Raw genomic sequence first — 10,640 nt, forward strand, 5'->3', positions numbered from 1 at the left:
TAACATCCTCCTATCTGGCTAAGTAACACTAGGCTAATGCTAACAAGTTAGCTAACATCCTCCTATCTGGCTAAGTAACACTAGGCTAATGCTAACAAGCTAGCTAACATCCTCCTATCTGGCTAAGTAACACTAGGCTAATGCTAACATCCTCCTATCTGGCTAAGTAACACTAGGCTAATGCTAACAAGGTAGCTAACATCCTCCTATCTGGCTAAGTAACACTAGGCTAATGCTAACAAGCTAGCTAACATCCTCCTATCTGGCTAAGTAACACTAGGCTAATGCTAACAAGCTAGCTAACATCCTCCTATCTGGCTAAGTAACACTAGGCTAATGCTAACTAGCAACCCCGACCATGAGCTCACTAAGCTACTCTCCTCCTGCTAAAGAAGAGGAGGTCTGCTGGACGGAGAAAGAGGGTCTGTGGCTGAACGTTGTTGTGAAAGAGGAGAAGGAAGAGGAGGATGTCACAGTAATAAAAGAAGAGGAGGAAGTTACAGTGATGGAAGAGGAGGAAGTTACAGTGAAGGAAGAGGAGGAAGTTACAGTGAAGGAAGAGGAGGAAGTTACAGTGAAGGAAGAGGAGGAAGTTACAGTGAAGGAAGAGGAGGAAGTTACAGTGAAGGAAGAGGAGGAAGTTACAGTGAAGGAAGAGGAGGAAGTTACAGTGAAGGAAGAGGAGGAAGTTACAGTGAAGGAAGAGGAGGAAGAATTGAATGTCAATTTCTCTACCATAAGCCGATCCCACAGACCACGTGTAACCACACCAGCCCAGGACATCCACATCCGGATAGAGAGAGAGGAGGATACCGTTCTTGGAGTGAAGGAGGAGGGAGAGAACTGTCATATTGGAAGAGAAGGAGGAAACAGTACTTACTGTTTTTCAGATCTTGTATCTTAAAACAGGTCACACAACACAATGCCACAGATGTCTCAAGTTTTGAGGGACCCACCCATAGCTGCACCCCTCCCCAGTGGGTGGACCTATGCCCTCCCCAGGCCCACCCATAGCTGCACCCCTCCCCAGTGGGTGGACCTATGCCCTCCCAGGCCCACCCATAGCTGCACCCCTCCCCAGTGGGTGGACCTATGCCCTCCCAGGCCCACCCATAGCTGCACCCCTCCCCAGTGGGTGGACCCTATGCCTCCCAGGCCCACCCATAGCTGCACCCCTCCCCAGTCATGTGAAATCCATAGATTAGGGCCTTATTCATTTATTTCAATTGACTGATTTACTTATATTAACTGTAACTCAGTAAAATCTTTGAAATTGTTGCATGTTGCATTTATATTTTTGTTCAGTATACTTTTTATGAGAAAATGTAAAAGAATTGAAGGTGGCAACAAATGTTATAGTCATCATAAGAGTATTTTTGCTGTCATAATACAAACAAATCTGCTCCTCCTCGATTAACTTCACTCTTTTCAGCTTCTGCCCACCATTTAATAACACAACCACACCACAGATAGAACAATGAGCCAGATATTTCACCTGATGTATAAATGTTAAGCATCCGGTTGACGTTTCCACTCACTACCAAATGTGGTGATGAGAGGAAGCCCAGTGGCGGGAGAAGATGGAGATCGAGTGAGACATTCTGCACATTTTCTCCTCGTTTAAACATTTAATCTCAATACAGTTTTATGTTTCCAAAACTTGAATCTATAATAAACACAGTGGTCTAGGTTTTGTAGACTTTACCCTTTGCCACTGTAAAAAAAAAAAGAAAAAAAAAAAGGGCGATTTGCCTGCCGTTCTGTACATTTTGGACTCTGATCTGGATTACTGATCTCTGCCTGCCCTGAGACAGCCTGCCGTTCTGTACTTTTTGGACTCTGATCTGGATTACTGATCTCTGCCTGCCTTTGACCTGCTGTTTACCTGCCCCCTGATTTTGTAATAACCTTTTGTTACTTCGACAATGTCAACATCTGGGTCTTCTCCTGAAAAGTGATACAGTGAATGGGAGTATATTTAGGTGGTTTAAATTATTAACTTTCCTGCTAACCTTCTAAAAGTTGACGGTGCCAAAATCTTGCCAATGCATTCATTATTCTACTAACTATGACTGAGTGTGAGACATGTTTTCCAGAATGTACAGTACCAGTCAAAAGTTTGGACACCTATTCATTCAAGGGTTTTTCTTTATTTTTACTATTTTATTTACATTGTAGAATAATAGTGAAGATGTCAAAACTATGAAATAACACATATGGAATCATGTAGTAACCAAAAAAGTGTTAAACGAAGTCGGGGGAGAAGGGCCTTGGTCAGGGAGGTGACCAAGAAAACAATGGTCACTCTGAGAGAGCTCCAGAGTTCCTCTGTGGAGATGGGAGAACCTTCCAGAAGGACAACCATCTCTGCAGTACTCCACCAATCAGGCCTTTATGGTAGAGTGGCCAGACGGAAGCCAATCCTCAGTAAAATGCACATGACAGCCCACTTGGAGTTTGCCAAATGGCACCTAAAGGACTCTCAGACCAAGAAAACAAGATTATCTGGTCTGATGAAACCAAGATTGAACTCTTTGGCCTGAATGCGAAATGTCACGTCTGGGGGAAACCAGGCACCATCCCTACAGTGATGCATGGTGGTGGCAGCATCATGCTGTGGGGATATTTTTCAGCGACAGGGACTGGGAGACTAGTCAGGATCGAAGGAAAGATGAACGGAGCAAAGTACAGAGAGATCCTTTATGAAAACCTGCTCCAGAGCACTCAGGACCTCAGACTGGGTGGCGAAGGTTCACCTTCCAACCGGACAACGACCCTAAGCACACAGCCAAGACAACGCAGGAGCGGCTTCGGGACAAGTCTCTGAATGTCCTTTAGTGGCCCAGCCAAAAGTCCGGACTTGAATCCGATCAAACATCTTTGGAGAGACCTGAAAATAGCTGTGCAGTGACGCTCCCCATCCAACCTGACAGAGCTTGAGAGGATCTGCAGAGAAGAATGGGAGAAACTCCCCAAATACAGGTGTGCCAAGCTCGTAGCGTCATACCCAAGAAGACTTGAGGCTGTAATCGCTGCCAAAGGTGCTTCAACAAAGTACTGAGTAAAGGGTCTGAATGCTTATGGACATTTCATATTTCAGTTTGTATTTTTTATACATTTGCCAAAAATTCTAAAAACCAGTTTTTGCTTTGTCGTTATGGGGTATTGTGTGTATATTGATGAGGGATAAAAAACAATTTAATCCATTTTAGAACAAGGCTGTAACGTAACAATGTGGAAAAGTGAAGGGGTCTGAATACTTTCCGACTGCACTGTATATGAAGTGCCATGGAGGGCACAATATTACAATGTTGCAGTCCAGAAAAGAGCGCTTTACCATCTCTGCCAAAAGCCTCTGATGGAGATTGTAGAACTGTCATCAACATGCTTCAGTATTCTCCCTTCTCTCTAGGAGCATTTGTGTGCCAAGATCCCCATAGGCTCCTCTGGACCGTACCTCTCCCAGAACCCCATAGGCTCCTCTGGACCGTACCTCTCCCAGAACCCCATAGGCTCCTCTGGACCGTACCTCTCCCAGAACCCATAGGCTCCTCTGGACCGTACCTCTCCAAGAACCCATAGGCTCCTCTGGACCGTACCTCTCCCAGAACCCATAGGCTCCTCTGGACCGTACCTCTCCCAGAACCCCATAGGCTCCTCTGGACCATACCTCTCCCAGAACCCATAGGCTCCTCTGGACCATACCTCTCCCAGAACCCATAGACTCCTCTGGACCGTACCTCTCCCAGAACCCCATAGGCTCCTCTGGACCGTACCTCTCCCAGAACCCATAGGCTCCTCTGGACCGTACCTCTCCCAGAAACCATAGGCTCCTCTGGACCGTACCTCTCCCAGAACCCATAGGCTCCTCTGGACCGTACCTCTCCCAGAACCCATAGGCTCCTCTGGACCGTAAACCCTCCCAGTCCACCAGGTACTGGAGCCAACTCCCACAAATCGAAAAGATCCCAAGTCAAGGGGTCTGAATACTTTCCAAAATGCACTGAATGTGGTCCCAATGTCTAAATAGTGACAGCAGGGCTAGTTTCAAACTGCAGTAGGATGGTTCTCCTCACAGTGAGTGAATCAGACCATGCTTGGTGAATCTCTGGGAGCAGGACACAGAAGAGCTGAATAGATCATGTGAGCGAGAAGAATTCATAAAATAAATCATCACAGCAAAGGATTGTAATTTGTGAGCTAGAAAATTGACATCCTGCCAGTCTGAGGCAGGTTCTGCAATCATCTTACTTCTACTATTGACAGGGATAATGTGGCATTTTGTTATTTGTCAGTATAAATGAAATTAGTGGTTCCTGCCTTGATGCCTGTATTAGCTTTATATTACTTGTCCTATAGATGTTTATAGTCTTAAATTATTACTTGGAATAAACTGATAGCTTGTCCTGTAATGACATGCGACTGTAGCTAGTGATACATATATCTGCTTCTGCTAGCTAGCAACAGATCTACTTGTTGTAACTAGCTAGGTAATATCGCTTACCCAGAAGTAGAATTCTCGCAAAAGTTGTCACTTCCCGTTTTTTTACTTCTGGGGCAACAATTGTGATTTCCGTTGTGTGAAGGAAGCGAAGTCTTCCCCCCGCAAAAAGGAAACTCTCGGCGAATCCCTCCCTTCCACTAATTTCCCCTGTTTATGATCTGTGTGGACAGACGCACACCGCAGCTATTTCAAATCTTAGCAGTCCAGTCCATCCTGTTGTTTAAGCCCACTGCAACAGTTGTGCTTAAAATGTTGACTGGCAATGGGGATGTTTTAGCATGCTTAGCAACTGGCTATGGCAAAAGGTTTTTAATATATGAAGCGATGTATGTAGAAAAGTTATTCAAGCAACCTTTTTCAGCGGCGGTTGATTGGACTGGCAGTGGACGAAGTGCACACTGTTGTTCACCGGTTAGTCTATATTTCAGTCTGAATGTTCAGATGAACTCCTGGCTAGCTATTGCAGCTAGCTAGCTGTATCATTCATCCTACTTTACTATCAACTGGCCAGCTGTATCATTCTTCCTACTTTACTGATCAACTGGCCAGCTGTATCATTCATCCTACTTTACTATCAACTGGCTAGCTGTATCATTCATCCTACTTTACTATCAACTGGCTAGCTGTATCATTCATCCTACTTTACTATCAACTGGCCAGCTGTATCAAATCATCCTACTTTACTATCAACTGGCTAGCTGTATCATTCATCCTACTTTACTATCAACTGGCTAGCTGTATCATTCATCCTACTTTACTATCAACTGGCCAGCTGTATCATTCATCCTACTTTACTATCAACTGGCTAGCTGTATCATTCATCCTACTTTACTATCAACTGGCTAGCTGTATCATTCATTCTACTTTACTATCAACTGGCTAGCTGCATCTATCATTCATCCTACTTTACTATCAACTGGCTGGCTGTATCTATCATTCATCCTACTTTATTATCAACTGGCTAGCTGTATCTATCATTCATCCTACTTTACTATCAACTGGCTAGCTGTATCTATCATTCATCCTACTTCGCTAACAACTGGCCAGCTGCATCTATCATTCATCCTACTTTATTATCAACTGGCTAGCTGTATCTATCATTCATCCTACTTTACTATCAACTGGCTAGCTGTATCTATCATTCATCCTACTTCGCTAACAACTGGCCAGCTGCATCTATCATTCATCCTACTTTATTATCAACTGGCTAGCTGTATCTATCATTCATCCTACTTTACTAACAACTGGCCAGCTGTATCATTCATCCTACTTTACTATCAACTAGCTAGCTGTATCTATCATTCATCCTTCTTTACTATGAACTGGCCAGCTGTATCATTCATCCTACTTGGCCTGGCACAGCGACCGCAGCACCAGGACACATACAGCCACTGTAGACTATTGAGATGCCCCCTACAGTAGACTAACTTGTTATGAGTCCTGTGTAGGACACAGGGAAGGGTGTGTTCAGTGTTACTCTCCCCTCAGGATGAGGGAGACCAAGGAGCTGCTGTCACTGATGACTCCACTGTCTGGTGAAGAAACAGAGCCGCTTGTTGACAGATTGGATCTTCCTCAAGAGGTCAAAGGGGCAGGCTGCACCATCCCAGGCTGCTTCAGTGACCCAGAAATCAGGAGTTGACCTCTTGGATAGGTAAGAGATAGCAGGAACATAATCAAACCAGACTCAGAGCTGGATAGGTAAGAGATAGCAGGAACATAATCAAACCAGACTCAGAGCTGGATAGGTAAGAGATAGCAGGAACATAATCAAACCAGACTCGCGCTGGATAGGTAAGAGATAGCAGGAACATAATCAAACCAGACTCCGGCGCTGGATAGGTAAGAGATAGCAGGAACATAATCAAACCAGACTCAGAGCTGGATAGGTAAGAGATAGCAGGAACATAATCAAACCAGACTCAGCGCTGGATAGGTAAGAGATAGCAGGAACATAATCCAAACCAGACTCAGCGCTGGATAGTTAAGAGATAGCAGGAACATAATCAAACCAGACTCAGCGCTGGATAGGTAAGAGATAGCAGGAACATAATCAAACCAGACTCAGCGCTGGATAGGTAAGAGATAGCAGGAACATAATCAAACCAGACTCAGCGCTGGATAGGTAAGAGATAGCAGGAACATAATCAAACCAGACTCTGTTAGGCCTACTGCTGCTAGGTAGCTCTCTCTCTGCTCTCCCCCTCCCCTCTGTCTGTCCTTGATTGCAGGAGTGAAGTCTGGTGTGCGGGAGTCAGGGTTCCAGCTGCAGCTCATTCACCATAATCACCTCAGCCTTTAAGACCCAGTCAAACTTTCCACTCATCGTCAGATCATAGTCAAGACAACCATGTTAGTCTCGCTGCCGACTCAACCTGTCTGTTTTCGCTCTTGTGTTTTTTGGACTGTTTATTTACTTTTTCTCCTGTGCCACAGATATTTGGAACCTGACTCCTGCCTCCGCTTCACTCCTGCCACCACCATCCTGCTCTCCACTATCGGGCCTCTCCTTTGGACTCACCACGGACACTAGGACATTACGGTACCACACCTGCCCTGACCTGGATCTGTACCCTCCCTGTAACCTGGACTTGCTCTTCCCCATTTATTGGAAACCTGGACTATTGAACATTATAATAAACCCGGTTAAAACTTCTCTGGCTTGGTGTACTTGTCTGCATTTGGGTTCTATCCAGTTAAATCATAACAGTATGATCTGACCAACATGAACCCAGCAGACAGTAGCTCGGATACCACCCCAGAGTGCACTCAAATTTGGACTGCCATAGCCAATCAGGGCATTCTACTTGGCCAACATGATACCCTGTTTAAGACGATTGCTGAGGACAGTCAGGTGCTGCTTAATCAGGTTCAATTACTCACCAATCAAGTGTCTGCCCTTACTACCCCTTCAGCCCAGATCAGAGAGCCTTTTGTTCCTGCTCCAGAGCGCTATGGCGGGAACATGGGAACCTGTGGCGATTTTTTGACTCAATGCTCGTTAGTGTTTGAACAACAGCCCCTCACCTACGCCTCAGAAAGAGCCCGTTTGCCTACCTTATCAACTCTACTAGCGGTTCCGCTCGTGCCTGGGGATCCGCGGTCTGGGAGAGTCAGTCGGACATTTGCAACGCTTACGTGGCCTTCACCACGGAGATGAGGAAGGTTTTTGACCACCCCGTCGCGAGGCAAGGAGGCTGCGAACGGTTGTTTTCTCTTCGGCAGGGGGGCTCGTAGTGTGGCGGAGATGGCAGTGGAGTTTCGGACTTTAGCAGCAGTGAGTGGTTGGAATGACGAGGCATTACAAGGAGTGTTCATCAATGCTTTGTCTGAGACTTTAAAAGATGAATTGGTGTCATATGATGAATCGCCTACGCTGGATAATCTTATTTCACTCACTATCAGGTTGGATAATCGGATTCGGGAGCGCCGCCGGGAGAGGAGTGTTAGTTCCAAGCAACCTGTCTGTCATCAACAAACTCCTCCCCTGCATCGTCCCTACGGAGAGAGCCGTGTCTTCCCGAGTCGATACGAGGAGCACTGAACCCGAAGCCATGGAGGTGGGTCGGTGCACGGTTGTCCTCAGAGGAGCGTGCACGTCGTATTCAGGCTCGGGTCTGCCTGTATTGTGGAGAAGCTGGTCATTTCGTTCCTTCCTGCCCAGTTCGTCCGGGGAAAAGGGCCGGCTCATCATTTATGGGAGAAGTTTTGGTGAGCCGAGCAGCGGATTCTTCCTCTTCTCCCCGCATTCTGCTCCAGGCATCCCTCCAGTGGCAGTCCCAGAATTTCTCTGTTAGTGCGCTGATTGACTCTGGTGCCGACAAAGCTTTTGGATAGAGAGTGGGCTCAACAAATGGATTTGGAGACTGTTCCTATGGACTGTCCGCTGCAGGCTAAGGGGTCTAAATGGACAATTGTTGACCCGCATTACCCATCAGACTGTTCCTGTTTGTCTTAGAGTGTCGGGAAATCATCAGGAGAACATTCAATTCCATATTATCGACTGCCCACAGACTCCCCTGGTCCTTGGTATCCCCTGGCTCATAAAACACAATCCACACATTGATTGGGTGACAGGTAGCATTGTTTCATGGAGCACATTTTGTCATGTGAATTGTTTGTGTTCTGCTCAGACTCCTGCCAGTACTGTGCCTCAACCTCCACTGGAGTCCATGGATCTTTCTGCTGTTCTGAGCGGTATCATGACCTGGCATCCGTTTTCTGCAAACACAGAGCTACTTCTCTTCCTCCTCACCGGCCTTACGACTGCGCCATTGACCTCCAGCCAGGAGCCCCGCTCCCCAGCAGTCGCCTGTACAATCTCTCCCGGCGGGAGACGGAGGCTATGAGAACTACATTCGGGACTCCTTGGCGGCAGGTATTATGCGTCCTTCCTCTCGTCACCTGTAGGAGCGGGATTCTTTTTGTTGCTAAGAAGGATAAGACCCTCAGACCCTGTATTGATTACCGTGGACTTAACAACATCACCATTAAGAACAAGTATTCTCTGCCTTTGATTAATTCTGCTTTTCCCCTCCTTCATGGTGCTACCATCTTTACGAAACTGGATCTCGAAATGCGTATCACCTGGTGCGCATTCGTAAGGGTGATGAATGGAAGACTGCCTTCAACACACCCTTGGGACATTTTGAGTATCGGGGTTTTGCCTTTTGGGTTGTCTAATGCCCCTGCTGTTTTTCAGGCACTAGTCAATGATGTCCTTCGGGACATGTTGAATCGGTTTGTTTTTGTCTATCTGGATGATATCTTGATTTTCTCAGAGTCCTCCCAGGAACATGAACTGCATGTGCGCCAGGTGTTGCAAAGGTTGTTGGAGAACAAACTGTTTGTGAAGATGGAGAAATGTGAATTTCATGTGTCTGAGACCTCTTTTTTTTGGGTTACATCATAGCTCAGGGGAGCTGCGGATGGACCCAGCTAAGATCTCTGCTGTCACGGACTGGCCAGCTCCCTCTACCCGCAAACAACTTCAACGATTCCTGGGGTTTTGCGAACTTCTATAGGAGGTTCATCCAAGGACTACAGCCGCATTGCGGCGCCACTCACCGCTCTCACCTCCATCTCACGACCGTTCGCTTGGAATGAAGGGGCCGAATCAGCGTTCGAAGAACTGAAACATCGCTTCGCCTCGGCTCCCATTCTGATGCAGCCGGACCCCGACCGCCAGTTTGTCGTGGAGGGTGGATGCATCCGACACTGGGGTAGGTGCAGTGTTGTCTAACGTTCTCCTGAAGATAACAAACTGCATCCCTGTGCTTTTCTCTCAAGGAAACTTTCTCAGGCAGAGAGGAATTATGATGTTGGAAATCGTGAACTGCTCGCCAGTTAAGCTGGCTCTCGAGGAGTGGCGACATTGGTTGGAGGGGGCGAACAACCCTTCATCGTTTGGACGGATCATAAGAATCTGGCTTACCTCCAGTCAGCGAAGCAGCTCAACCCCCGTCAAGCCAGGTGGGCACTATTTTTGGGAGATTCAATTTTTCTCTGTCTTACCGTCCTGGGTCACGCAACGTCAAGCCTGACGCCCTGTCTCGTGTTCATTCGGCTGTTGATACTGGTAGTAACCCTGAACCCATTTTGCCTCCTACCTGCAGTATTGCAGTCATCACATGTGACATCGAGGGGATTGTTAGACAGGCTCAACATCATCAAGCTGACCCTGGGAGGGGTCCTCCTAACCGGATGTTTGTCCCTGAGTCTGCTCGCTCCCAGGTACTTCCAGTGGGCTCACTCGTCTCCCCTTACCTGTCACCCTGGAGTTTCGCGGACCCTTGACTTTGTGCGACGGAAGTTCTGTGGGCCACGATGGAGGCGGACACTCGAGCCTTCATTGCTGCTTGCACGGTATGTGCACGAAGTAAAAACTCCACCCAGGCCAGCGCTGGTCATCTCGACCTCTACCTATACCCAGCCGGCCTGGTCGCATATCGCATGGATTTTGTCACTGGACTTCCCCCTCATCTGGTAAGACTGTCATTCTTTCGGTGATTGATCGTTTTTCTAAGTTCGCTCATTTTTTGGCCCTACCTAAACTGCCCACTGCCAGAGAGACGGCTGATATTTTGGTTGAACATGTGTTCCGCTCTCATGGTCTACCCACGGATATTGTCTCTGA

This window comes from Coregonus clupeaformis, unplaced genomic scaffold (genome assembly GCF_020615455.1).
Source record: "Coregonus clupeaformis isolate EN_2021a unplaced genomic scaffold, ASM2061545v1 scaf0865, whole genome shotgun sequence".
NCBI lineage: Eukaryota > Metazoa > Chordata > Actinopteri > Salmoniformes > Salmonidae > Coregonus > Coregonus clupeaformis.